At 42.3% G+C, this 13,724-nt stretch overlaps 1 protein-coding gene across 2 annotated transcripts in view; it reads right to left on the reverse strand.

Annotated features, from left to right (window-relative positions):
- PCDH15 (protocadherin related 15) overlaps nucleotides 1-13,724 on the reverse strand; it is a 293,502-nt gene that overhangs the window by 269,084 nt on the left and 10,694 nt on the right. The gene's annotated exons all lie outside the window — the stretch shown is intronic.

Consider the following 13,724-nt stretch of genomic DNA (forward strand, 5'->3'; position numbering starts at 1 on the left):
GGAAGCAGAGCAGAACAACGAAAGAAAATAAGAAAGATTTGGTTGTTTAGCTTAAAAGATCGGTTCAAAGACACAAAAAGCAGTACAGGCAGAGCTCGCGGATTCCCAGGCGCAGGCTTGAAAAGCATAAAAAGCATGTATCCCGGGTGCGCTAACTGCGTTTGGGGAGTAATTTGGCTTTCTCCTGTTTTTAAAGCCACCCAGGCACTCCCCTGCTCGTCCTCACCGGGCGCGAGCACCTGGGGGGGTCACATCTCATTTATCAGGAGCCACCCCAGTTTTAATTGGTTTCTGTACAAGAAAAGAGACCCTGGACTATCCCTGCATTTCCTGAGAGGTCTAACAGTCACCGCAAAATCCCCGGAGAGAGCCACCTGCAAAGGAAACGGCAGCAAGCAGAGGTGAGCGCCGTCTGCCTGCAAAAAATTCAACATTTCCCGACTTCATTGCGATTGCACAGCAGCGAATCGCAGGCTACAACCGTCGCAGCACAGCCAGGGCCTGCGAAGGAAGCTCAGAATAGCAAAGTATTAATGCACGTCTCTATTTAGGCTGGACCTCTGAAAGATGCGTTGCTGCGGCGGGATAATTTTATCCCCCCAGCAGCTATACGCAGCTTGTATCAGCAGTGTCGCTTGCACAGCTTTGTGCACCTACTTGGTTTGCTGTCCTCCATCACCGAAATAAATTTGTTTATTAAAAAAAAATAATAAAAATAAAAAGTGCCGCACAAAGTCGGGATTATTCTGTGCTTTTCCTTTTCACCGCGTGCATGCTATAAATATAACAGGAATGCAATAGATAAAACAATTTTTTCCCCCCCAAGAGACATTTATTATGGTCTCCTAGAAGTTGACAGTTAGGCAACCAGAAAGACCCTTCAACAAAGTTTTTGTTAGTGTATCAAAGCTCGCCGATAGCTACTTTTATTGAGATTTTCTGGGTTTTTTTTTGACTGGGAGACTGTTCATCACAGAGCAGCAGCTTGGTGGTTACACAGTGTTCGCAGCGCAGGTACCCAAGAGCCAAACGCGGGACTGATTTTTCCTTCTAGAAATGACACATGCCTTCCCTAAAGGGCAACCAGGACTCTTCTCRAAAACTGAATAAGCTCTTCTCATCGCTCGTCTTTTCCATGGCTATGTTTTGCCCTCAACGGGCACCTCGGCGAAAATTTTGCGCTAATCAGGGTTCGCTTCTCCCCAGGCGCCGGCTGACTGGCAATTTTGATACGTTCCTTAGAGAAGGCTGCAATCATCTGTTTACAGGCAGCCTGTTCTCCCAAACACATCAGGATATTCGGAATTATAATAATGTTTTTTGTTTTTTTTTAAATGAATATTCAGCACTGAAATCTGAAGACAGTCCTAGAGGAAGGTAAACCACATAACCTATTTTAACAATTTGCAGAGGATTTGCTACAAGTGTGAGGGCAGAAGCAAGAAAACTTACCATGAGGCAAATTTCAACCAAAAGCAAAGATCAGAGCAATAGCGACAACTATTTCTACAGCAGGAGGAGAAAGAAGGTAAATAGGATGCGCGGTAGCAATCTAGCCTATGGATTAGCCTCATGGCACCAATAAATAATAAATAAATAAAAACAACCCCCCCATACCCCAATACTGTCCACAGATAAATAAATTTTCCAGCTTGAACTTATTTTTTCAACTAGCAGAAAAATGAAAAATAAATAAAGTAAAAATAAATGCATAAAATACACATTTCCTCTTCACCAATACATTTGCTTTTTCCAATCCTAGACTACAACTGTACTTCCAAACATCGAGTTTTACCGCAAATACCACACCATCTATGTTATAGACTTAGCGCCGCTGTTAATTGGAGTGTATAATTTTATTAGATCTTCCCAACAGTCCAGCAGTACGCACCAAAAGCATTAATAACCGGGGATTAGCCAGCATCATCTTACCCAGTAACGCACTTTTTTTTTTTAAATAAATTACAAAGATAGATTTACAAATAGATTTACAAAACTATCGCCTCATCTATTCCTCCTCAGAAAGCCGAAGACAGCTCAAACTGTCCAAGCAGGAAGACAAAATATAATCACTCAAAAAACATTTCCCTAATATCTTAGTTATGCATTGCCTTTAAAGAAACCTGCCTAGGACCCCTTGCTTGTTAGAAGGTGTAATGCAAGAGGGTAAATATTTAACGGTGCTTAACGTGTACCCAAATGTGCATGGAGAATTACTTCTTACCCACGTTATATTTTATAGTACTGTTTCTTCAAGGAGATATAAGCATCTGGCCGGTCTTCACAAAAAGTAAGATCTGCTCTAGCGATTACATCCTCCTTTTGCACTGCGTATTGCCATCCTTAGCACCAAACGTTAACGCCAACAGACGAGGAGTAGGGAATTTCGTTCTCATTCCTGAACTACAAAACAGAACTACTGAAAAAAAAAAAAAAAAAGCAAGCTATCTGGAAGGTTTTTTTCCCTGATTTTTTTGGCTTGCAAGATCAAAAGCTTTCAGTGAGACTCAAAAGACACATACAAATCCCCCAAAGTGCAGTTCCTCTTCTTACAATAACTGAGGATTTTGCGTCCCTGAGCGATGCGACTCCTGGGAACGCCGATCCCTACCGGGGCTGCGGAGGCACGCTAGGATCCTGCGCGCGGCRGCATCCCCAGCAGAGCAGACTTTTCATGAGGAGGCTAAAGCAGACGAAAGGAGGGTGGAAGCATTAAAGGAGTCTGCAGCAAAGGGCAAGGGACCTTAAAAAAATAATAATAATTAAAAAATTACCCAGTTAATTTTATTCTGTCTGAAAAACACTGAGTGGTGCTTTCCAGTCCTGATGATTCATAAGTGGTGTACACAGCTGTGAAGGTGGTCTCTCCGGCTTTTTTTTTTGAAAGAGATTTTATAAAACAGTAGATCACACGTAATGCCTCTGGTTAAATGCAAGGAAAAAATCCCCAGGATCTCCAAGCGACTCRGGGAAAAAAAATTGAAGACTTCGAGGCCCTGGCTGCTCTACAGCAGGCAACCAAAACACAACGTGCTAAAGCATTCAAGAAAGAAAAAAAAGAAGGCTCAGATCCCCTTGGTTTCTGATGGCTAATTTTCCTTTCTAATTATTTTTAATGCGACGGCRCAGAGGAAACCCCCCATCTTTGTTCTAGGCGAGACGCTCGCCAGCAAGGTCAAACAGCAAGGGCTGGAACAAAAATAACGTGAAWAATACCGTCTTCTGCAGGTGGCCAGCTGCCTGATAACTCGCTGCTTGCCTTCTCTCCTTGCCCTTTCAATTTGCCGTCCCACCCACTGGTTACATCAACTTAGAGGACTTCTATCTATTTCAACCGTTTCACAGCTAAAGAAAACTTCTCGAAAAAAATGAAGATACACATTTTCCAGGTGAGTAAATAAGAAACTTCAATTTTGGAAATCAACAGCCAAATCACTTAAGAGATCCAGCTCTTTTCCACTAGCGATAGCTTTGGAAACCATCCTRTGGCAAAGACGGGAAAGTCTGCGGCTGAAGGAAGAATCCGTCGCAGGGATCAGGACCTGCCTTATACGTTTTAACAGAGTTAAAATGTTAAGAGCTTTTGTTGAAGACTATTCTACTCAGGAACTACTCAGGGAAGTAATTTCTTTTTTTTTTTCGTGGCAGAATAAAAGGTTGTATTTTTATTCTTCAGTCTTGTCGCTGCAACAACGAACAGGGCCATATCCTTTCGATAGGAAAAACTCAAACCTACCTTCAAGTGCAGACTACAGGCAGTATTTCGAGACTAAGGTATTAACTCTCAATGGTTCTCACCCCGCCAACCCCCCAATTAATTTGTCCAAACTCTTTCTGAAAGCATCTACATCATCTCAGAGCAAGCTCGTTTTGAACCCAGTCACTGCTAGTTCACAGGACACCATCTCGCATAGGAAGAGACGGCAGTCCACCATTCCCCGTTAACCCTCCTCGCTCTGCTTATGGCTTCGATGCACTGTTTCACCCTGAACATTACAGCAGACATAATTTAATTTTAAGTGACTTAGGTGCGCTACAAATCCAAAAAAGGTAATATTTAAAATGCAATATCAGAGTTAGCTCCCATCTTTAAACACAAAGTCATTGACAACTATGAATCTTGCAAATACTAGAACTCTCTCATATACATTCTGTATAAGAGATACCTCCATCCTTGCTTCACCAGGACTTGCCAACAACAGCTTGGAAGGAAAAGAGAGAAAAAACACAAAAATTGCACAAACGTGGACAACTGCAGATCCTAGACCTCCAGGCAAAATAGCGCTGCTGATGCCTCCATCAGTAGTGTTGGCTCTGAGATCATCTTTAAGTCATATGCATAAATAATAAAATAAGGCACACTATCAACGACATACAGGACCAGCCAGTTTAATCCTGCTATAAAACTAACGTATTTGAGGGCAAACAATAGATTTCAGGCTACCAGCAGGCACATCACGCTATGCTTTATCAGGAATTTCCTGGCAGTTTAGAACGTTACTGTCTCCTGGGCTCTGGCTGGAGGAAGCGAGTCATCCGTACGCTGGCCTGACGGCGGGGAACACACCGACATTTCAGCTCCGCCGGCTCCTCTCGTGCTCACACCCAGGAGGTGACCATGCACAGTCTTTTCCTTTGGCTTAACCGTTCAAATAATAACAGCTGAGAGAGAAATGATAACAGACRGCTGGCAAGCGAGACGGGAGGCTCTGACATCTTAATCCACTCCTGCGGTTTCTGAAGTAACTGTCTGACCTTCACCTAATCCAGATTTCGCTGAATGCCGGAGTTACAGGCCCGGTTGTTTACCTGGACTCTGCACACAWGGAGACACTAAAGCCACTTTATCTGATATATACAGGATTATGGGGAAAATCCTTGGGTGGTTCAACACCAAGAACAGCCTCGCAGCTTTGTAAAACTCCCTTTATCTCAATGAGTCTCCTACAAGTAAAGCATAGGGCTGAAGCATTTCTGTAGCCACTACTAGCCTCACATTAGCAGGCATCTGCCCAGGCATCAGACTGGCTATTAGGCTATCCTGCCCCAGGTCAAGGCAGGCTGCCACAGATATCAAAACTGCCGCCTTTCTCTGTTTCTTTTCCAGTTTCCATGACTGGAGCCAGGCAGCTGTGGCCCTGAGGACCCCAAAATGGCACAGCTTTGTTCCAGTCACAGAAGGATGAGAAGACCAGTCGTAAGCTACAGCTGGTCAGGCCCTTCTCTCGTATCGGCCATCTTAACCCAAGACGCGTCATCTAAAAATCCATGTTCTTTGTATTTCGGGAAAAAAATCACAAAATCAGAGAAGATGGTTAAGTCCAGAAAAGGCTTGCTGACCTGTAACCTTTCCATGGCCTACTACTTCTCTTCAAGCACAGCTGAACTCAGTCATGGCAAGACCGATTTAGGACATAACTCAGGCATGCTCTGTTGACATCTAGGACAAGAAGGACAAACTGTTCTCCTAAGGCCAGGTGCTGGCCATGAGTCACAAGGATCTTGCCACAAGCTTGAGAGAGCTAAAGGCAAGGAGAGCAGCAGACCGGCAGGAACYGCCTAAAAACCACTTTCAACCATTTTGGTTGAAACGCAGAGTCCTTGATCCTGCTCCCTCCAATGCCTAAGCACTCGAGTTACCACGTCAATACGATCCCATAACTGTCTCTTGACGCACTTACAGCTCAGAAGCCTCACTTGAACTGCTCACACGTTACAAAAATCCAGCAGCTATCCAAGGACAATAGTTTGAAAGAACTACAGCTTACAATTAGTATTTATTGTCCAAAGCTACTGAATCTGCTACTCCTCCCTAAGGATAATACCTGTAATTTCAAAATCGTGATTGAATGAGATGCTATTTTTCTTTCATCTCCATAAATGTTAATGGTGAAGAACTTTACTCAAACTTTTTGGATAGACAAAAATCAGCCTGATATTTCACCTCCCACAACAAAAACTAGAAGGTGATGATGGAAACTGTGACAAGAATGCTTTGGGGTTTGACTAGCATCTTTTGCACCACCTAACATGGGATTTTTTTTTCTTATGCTTTATTGCACTGTTGTTTAATAGAGGTCATTTCTAGCATATGTAAGTTCTAAAAAGTTAAGAAAAAATAACATTCTTCACRTTATTTTTCTTTCTTAAAAAGGAAAAAGATAGGGCTCCATGAAATTAGTTGGACACAGTATTTGCCTCTTAGGATTTTTCAAGGCTTCTAATCAGCTGAAAAGAAATGACAACATGCCAGAATCGACTTACAAGAAGATGAAGCACATGTTTATGGACTAACAGGTACTATTCATAAGTGTCGTATGTTATCCAGCCAGGAGAGCTTCCACCTTGCAAAACATTATGTCTACGCTGACCTCTGTAAGAGCAGAGCATTGATAAGTCATTTGGTTCCTCAAAGGAGCCAGAAATATTTTTCCAGAGGCATAAGGGTAGGACCAAAGTCAGAAGAAAGTCTAAATAAACAGAAAGCAGATTTTTCTAGTACCCTAAAGTATAGCTAAAACCTGCATTTCCCTAGTTCAGTGAGGGCATCAAACATTACATAAGAGTTTTAATTTCAAGTATATTTTCCTCTTTACCTCTGACTATTTCCATCCGTGCTGAAAGAGAGAAAGAAAAAAGAGCTGGTAAAAGAGGTTTATAAAAAGGCAAAATATTTGAAGCCTTTTGTTTCGTTTCTTTTGYGACCGTTAAGCACATAAAACGGTCGCACAAAACTCAGATATACAGCTAACACCAGGGAAGCCCAGCCTGTGAGTCCGAGTCACCGTTAATGCTCTGGCCATCACCAATAGATTAATGAAAGGGTTTTAATAAAAAGTAGATATGTGATTTCTATCCAGTTGCTGGCTGGAAATTAAAGAGAGTCCATGCATGTGCCACACAGGACACACTGTGGAGCAAAGCCAAAGAAACAGCACTAATTCATTTATTAAAACGTTGCCAGAACTGTAAGTGCCAGGAGAACAGGTTCTCAGTCACTGAGGTGGTTAGAGATGGCACACACTACTGAAGAAAGACAATAAATATACACATATGCATATGTACATGGTTCTTCAATTCTAAAACCTCAGGCCCAAGGTTTTTATGCACTGAAATTCCCAGCAAAGCCGTGGGGAGTTTGCGACGCGCAGGGAAAGCGATCCTGTGCCCTCTGCCTTTTTGGATTTGAGACCCAAGATACAAGAGACCTGAAACTCTAACAACTCACGGGGAACTGGCCGAGGTTAAAAAGCCTCACGTCTTCTGGAACACAGATTTTTTGTTTTGAGACCCGCTCCACGCGCAGAAATGCCCACATTTCTCACCGGGTTAACGTCCCTTTGAAACGCTATATATTTACCTCCACGCGCTGTGCTGCCACTGTTTATTCAGCAAAGAGYGTTCAAGGAAACGTCCCATGAAAGGGTCTCTCTAACCGTGGTCCTTTACGGAACAGGACTCCTAATAAAGAGCTGCACAGAACCATACATTTAAGCTATTCGAGTAACTAAGCAACCCAATTTAAGTGAAAAAAGTCCTGCCTTGTTTCCTGTGCCAGGGAATTCAGAACTACAGCTGGGCAATTTAGGATAAGCTTGGCATAACCTTTACATTAGCCGGCCTGCAGTACAATTGCTCTGTATTGAAAATAGCATAAGGAGGGCTTTCACGGGCTATCGGACATCTCCAGTTGCAGAAACCGRGAAGGAACCACAGTGAGCTTAAGCGCGATTCAAACGCATTTGCGATACTTTTAAAACTAAGCTGGATTGCTGTGCTGTGATTCAGCCTGCAAGTTAAGCGCTCAGTTAAGCGCTGCTCTAAAAAGCATAGCTCAGAGATTCAAGGATTCACGTGAAGGATGACGACTTAACTGTTAAAAAAAAAAAGAACAACAAAAAAACCACCCTGACTTCCGCTACTTTGGGTTTGGTTTTGCTTTTTAAACTAAGACAAGGTGAGGCTGAGGGACAATCAAGTGCAAAAAGGACACCAACTAAATAAGAGTATTATTAGAAACTCTTGTTCACACGGCCTCAGAAAAACGCAAGCTCGTACAGAACATGCAACCTAAACAACAGATTTATTTCAACGCTTTATTTCTCCTTTAACTTTTCTGGACAGATATAATATCTATAAAGGGTTTGGTATGTGAAAATTGCTCTGCAAGTGCTATGCAGTGCTATTTTACTTTTATTGCTTTAGAAAAACGCAGTACCATCTGTCTTGCGGGTAATATTCTTTTAGATTGAAACAACTTCCCATTTTACCGGCAGTTCTGGAGTTGACAGGGTCTTTTTAAAAATCATACTTGTGCCTGAAAACACTGTAAAACGTATAAAAATATGACACTATGCCAAGTAGCACCTAAAACTGCTATTACCAAAAGTAATTTTTAAGACCGTGAAAATGTATCGGATGATTCAGGAATAGCTGTAATATCTTCGGAAGCGCTTACATTCTCCAAGTTGACTATACCCAATTTTAACAATTGCTACRCATTCAGCACTGAAATTTCATAGGGTTTTAAATACCTTTAAAATTCCACTCTCCCTGCTACCCGTGTGATGCGTTTAAGACAAAAGTCTCATTCAGCAGGGTGAAAAAGTAYTTACCGTTTGGAATTAAACTGAATCCAGATACAAGAAGCAAATAATTATAYGGTTAAAACAGCTGTGAGTTTAAGGCAGACATTTATATATAAGTACAAGCAACTTGGAAAAAGCAGTTGGAAATACCTGTAACATTGCTAAGTCTTCTCTACGTGCAAATAAAATAGCTGTTAACATTTGCTAACTGAAACATAGGAGAGGRGATAGCTAAGTTGCTTATAGATGAACCATGAATATTTAGCCTTCCCACCTTCCTAATGGGAAAATTTGTGGCTTTTAGACTTGAGGCTCAATACCAAGGTCACAGCCGCTGAAATGACATTTACGTATCAGGTTTCTTAGGTTCCCTAAAAATTCTCACCTTTTCGCACAAAACAGGGAAAACCTAAGTTTGTCTTCCACAGAAGGATTTGGGATTAGCTGGGACAAAACCAAGAAGTGGTAATAGGAAGTTTAAAATAAAATTCAGAAAAACATCATAAAGTTTTGCTGCACACAGGAATATTTTCATTTCTAAAGTRGATGTTGAATGTTAGAATATTATGTTCTTATGTGTGAATACTGTTGAACCATATTCTTATTAGGAAAATCAACTGCTGAGACATTGTGGTTTGGGCATTTTTTTGTGTTGAAAAGTAACACTTTATAAAATATACTRAAAACGGAAATCCAAAGCGAGCACGAAGTTTTACAGCAACATAATTTTAAGCCTTTAAGCTGAGGAAAGGTCCCCCCCGGCGATTCTAAACATTAGCAACGTTCAGATCCCGTTAGGCAAAAACATGAGCCAAGTTGTCAGAGCCCGATGTGGTGTAAAGACTACGAACCGTCTTCCTCCTCTTAATTTAAGTCACCTCCGCCACACTGAAGCGCTAGCTGCTGTAAATACTTAAATAGTTCAAGAAATTTCCACCTGCGTGCCAGCAGCGTAAAGCCCGCGGTAAGTACCCAGCGCTTATCGCCCCCAAAACCACGAATTCACCCACCGGTTCGAGGATTGTTTGCATTTCAGGTAATTAACTAGCAATTTTGCAAACATTTCCATATTGCGCCTATAAATATCCTTCTCATGACATCTATAACGAAGTCAATGCGGATCAACGCCTTCCTGTAATTTAATCAAGACGTCAAGCAGCAGCGACAGACGGGAAGGAAGTTGCTCCGTCGTGCGGGAAAGCAAAACCCCGCTGTGCCCTTTGCAGGGAGGGAGGAAAAGCGAGATGATGCCTTACCTTGAAAGACACCCTGCTCTTTCCCTTCCTCAAGTACTCGACACTGCTAAAATTAGCCGGTGAGCAGAGACTTCCATAACTGCATTTAAAACGGAGATAGCGTCATGCACATTTTCTGCTGCTTTCTCCACCAAATCACTGCAAACGCAACCCTCCCGGAGGAGGACGAGCTGCTGCTTCCCAGAGTCGCGGGACCAGAGCGGCTGCTACAACATCGTGGCAGGAACGGCTTTTGCGTGCCCAAGGACTGACCTGGAGGCTCCCGCATTTAAAATACGGGCCCTGATGATGCGTCTCAGTTGAATCATAACTCAACTATAACYGAGCACTGTTTTGAGATAGGATGGGCACTGTTCGGGTTTTGAAAAACAGAAAAAACTTGCAGACATTTTGAGACGCCGCTGTTTCCAACATCGCTGGCAACAAACCCAACAAGCCATAAAAAGGGACAAGGATGCTTTTTAAGCAWGTTTCCAAGCAGCTCTGCAATAGCGCAACAAAAGAAACGGCACCTAATGAACTCGTGACTCTTAATCAAGTTCCTGCGGCTTCGTAAAGTCAACTTACGTTGCGCAAAGGACGCCGCGGCAAGCCCAGTACAGAGATTTATTAGCACCCGAGGCTCTGGGAAGGGCTGCCCTGGTGGTGCGGAGCCGTGGGCGGAGAGCAGCTCCGACGGTGCCGAGAAAAAGCCCTTGCGCAAAGCAGAAACGYGGCCCCGAAGACGCCGGGCAACGCTCGCGGGCCAGCTGACAGCACATCCATCCGCACGCTCCTCATCTATGAAAAACGCAAAGCAGTAAGACTTCACAGAAAGCCTCATCCTTTGAGGTTGCTGTTTAATAACTTATGGTCCAGTGAATCCCCGTTACTGAAGTACGAGCTGCTTTCCGCCCATCATAGACGTAGTCTAAATAGCCTGAACCTGAGTCAATTATAAAAGCAATAAGAGCTTAAATGTTGAATAGCTAGCAAGTGTAATTTGTTTTGCTTTCAGTTAGGTGCCTACCTTTCATGCTGTTTTTGCCAAGCAAAACACAACGCAATCTTATCTGGTAATTAAAATTCTCCCCCTCCGCATCTACAGTGGTAATCGTACTTTGTCTTGCAGAAGTTGCGCTTCATCTTTCTGGCGCTGCAGTTTATCCTTTGTACGTTTTCAGGTAAATTCGGAAAAATACATCATATTTCAAAACAGTTCGCCTAAAGAAAAAAAGGGGGGGGGGGGCGGAGGAGAAGGGATACGAAGCCTACGGGCAAAGTTAGTTGTTCCTTCGATGGTTTCTGGCATATTTGCTTTAAGCATTGGGCGTAAAGTCATCACCACTTTTTTTAATCCATCAAATTGATCAAAAGTGATCTAAAGTTTAATTTTCCATTTATTTCCATGTATTTCCATGTATTTCCATTAATTTCCATTCAACTTTACCATATTGCCAAAATTGATAAATATTTCAGAAAACGCGATTTTTATGAAAAGCAATAAACAATAATTTAAGCCTCTTTCCCCAAACATCCATTTCATAAACGAGCTACAATCCAACAGCTGAAAAACTGCTGCCTGCAGCAGCATCTGTCCCTCCTGCTAGGTTTTTCCCTATATCTATGTTTAGAAAGCTTGGGCCCCGATTAAATATAGAACGGGTCTTGTCATTCAAAACAGTTGCACCAAGTGAGAGCAGAAGTACGGGCTGAGCCTATCTGGCCCAGGACCCTCTGGCAAAGCTTGGTAGGCCACATCCACCTGGGAAGGATTCCCAGAATCCAGCAACCACCCCCAAAACACCGCATTAAGCTCTGAGCACCAAGAGTTTTGCCTGAAACTCACCCACATTAGAAAAGATGATTTTTTTGCACTTTTCTTTTCTTTTTTTCTTTTAAAACAATATTAGCAATAACTCAAAATGAAGTCAAAGCATGGTCTCTCCCCTGTCTGCGACCTTTATCATCAAATGACGGTTCAGACGCAAGAACGTGGAATCAACGTTTCTGCTACATTGGAAAAAGACAGCTCATATCACTTGCGTGTGACACCAAACCTTCAAATTTTTCATTTCTGAGTTTTCATCTACTTAAAAAGTACATTTACAAAACAAACACTTTATAGGACGTACCCGTTACCATAAAAATCTCTAACTTCCATCAGTCATTGGGGAGGTGAACGAGGAGGAGAAAAAAGGTCTCAAAGCAAACACAACGTCAGTAACTTTATGCTTCCTGAGATACCAAATACCAAAAAAAATGTCATAAAAAAAGTGCCAACCACTACTGGAGCTAACAATGAGTGCAGGTAAATTAAATGACCATAAAATACGTGAGTTCAACTTATTTCAAAGATGATCAAAAGAAAAAAAACCAAAGATTTTTGATCGCCGTGTGGAAACCAAGATTGATCTTACATTCTTGTACAGCTACAGCTCTTAGTGTTTCTGCTTCTGCAATAAACTCGAAGCACCAAAGGAATATCTGCTTCTGCTCATCAGTTATTCCTCTTTCCTCTCCAAATACATACAAACACACACACTTTTAAAAGCAGATTCTGACTAAAAGGACAAATATCATTATAATATATACTTGTTAAGCCAGTCCCATCTGATTGCTTATTTGGGGTAGTTTTACATCAGCGGAGAAGGACAAGGAAGAGGAGATGGCTTTCCATAAATTAAAAAGTAATAATAATGATTTGAACCCACAGGCTACATCAAGGCCACCAGCCGGAGGAGAGAAGTGATGTCTCCAAGCTGGTCTTCTCCTTTTCATCTCTATAGCTGGAAAGACAAGAAGTTTCCACCTTCTTCCTGTAAGGTTACTACCCACTAGATAGCACTGAAAATAATCCTGCAGATGAGACCGCGATTGCGCAGATATTTCTGCAGGGYTGGTACTGAAATTGGGATTCTTGGCACTGTTGTCTCAAACACTATTCCCCTCCCCATCCCCTGCAGTTCAATTTTCTTGATTTTATCGAGCAGCCCCCGAGAAACAACTACACCCGACACAAATGCACGCCGCTACTACTCCGTACCCAGGCTGACTGTAATGGAGAGGTTGATTAATTTTGCATTAGCCAGATGCACGATGGAAAATAATCCCTAGACATTGATTATAGTGGAAAAGAAGCAAATAAGGCGTTTTCTTTTCATACCTCTAGTACTTAATTATATAAATGGTTCTACCCTATGTGGACTGTAAGCAAAACATGGGTATGCACTTTACTATCATTATCATTTATGTATGATAATATTACGTTTATATTCTTTGAATGTGAAATGTATTTTTTTTTAAATCAGGGAAGAATCTGGCTTATTACGAATCTATTTTTAGACAGCGAGGAAAAGCTGTTTATTCAAATGTATGCGCACTCAGTTTACCTTCCCTAGTCGATATGTTTGCAACGATTTTAATTATCGGACAGCAACAGGTTCTGCACAGCTTTCAACGATTATATTTAATTCTGGGACACTCAGTCTGTTGACACCTGCCTTTATTGGTGCCACRTATAGCGAGCGATTCAGAGACATTTAAAATTCAGTAGCTGCCATCGCGTTTCTCTGAGYGCCCCAAACGTTATCAGCCAAGCAGAGACCTCATCACCTGGTAATTGGCACCTCTTTAGCAGAATAAACCCAGGTCTTAAAAACAAACCAAAAAAAACCGCTAAGCCCCTGGAGCTGTAAAATCACTAGCCCGTGCCACTGTACCGGCCGGGGTTATTAACTAAACGGATAAAACTGCGGATACGAGGAGCAATTGCCTTGAGCGGGATCCCCGAGGCAAGCTTCTGCATCTTCCTGAYGAGCGCCGTTCAATTACGCCTCCCTAATTGTTCGTGTGCTAAAGCTCGTTAAATGAAAAATAGTATTGCCTTCCCGCAGGACGG

The sequence above is a fragment of the Apteryx rowi genome, unplaced genomic scaffold, assembly GCF_003343035.1.
Source record: "Apteryx rowi isolate R43461 unplaced genomic scaffold, aptRow1 scaffold_116, whole genome shotgun sequence".
In the NCBI taxonomy this organism is placed as follows: Eukaryota; Metazoa; Chordata; class Aves; order Apterygiformes; family Apterygidae; genus Apteryx; species Apteryx rowi.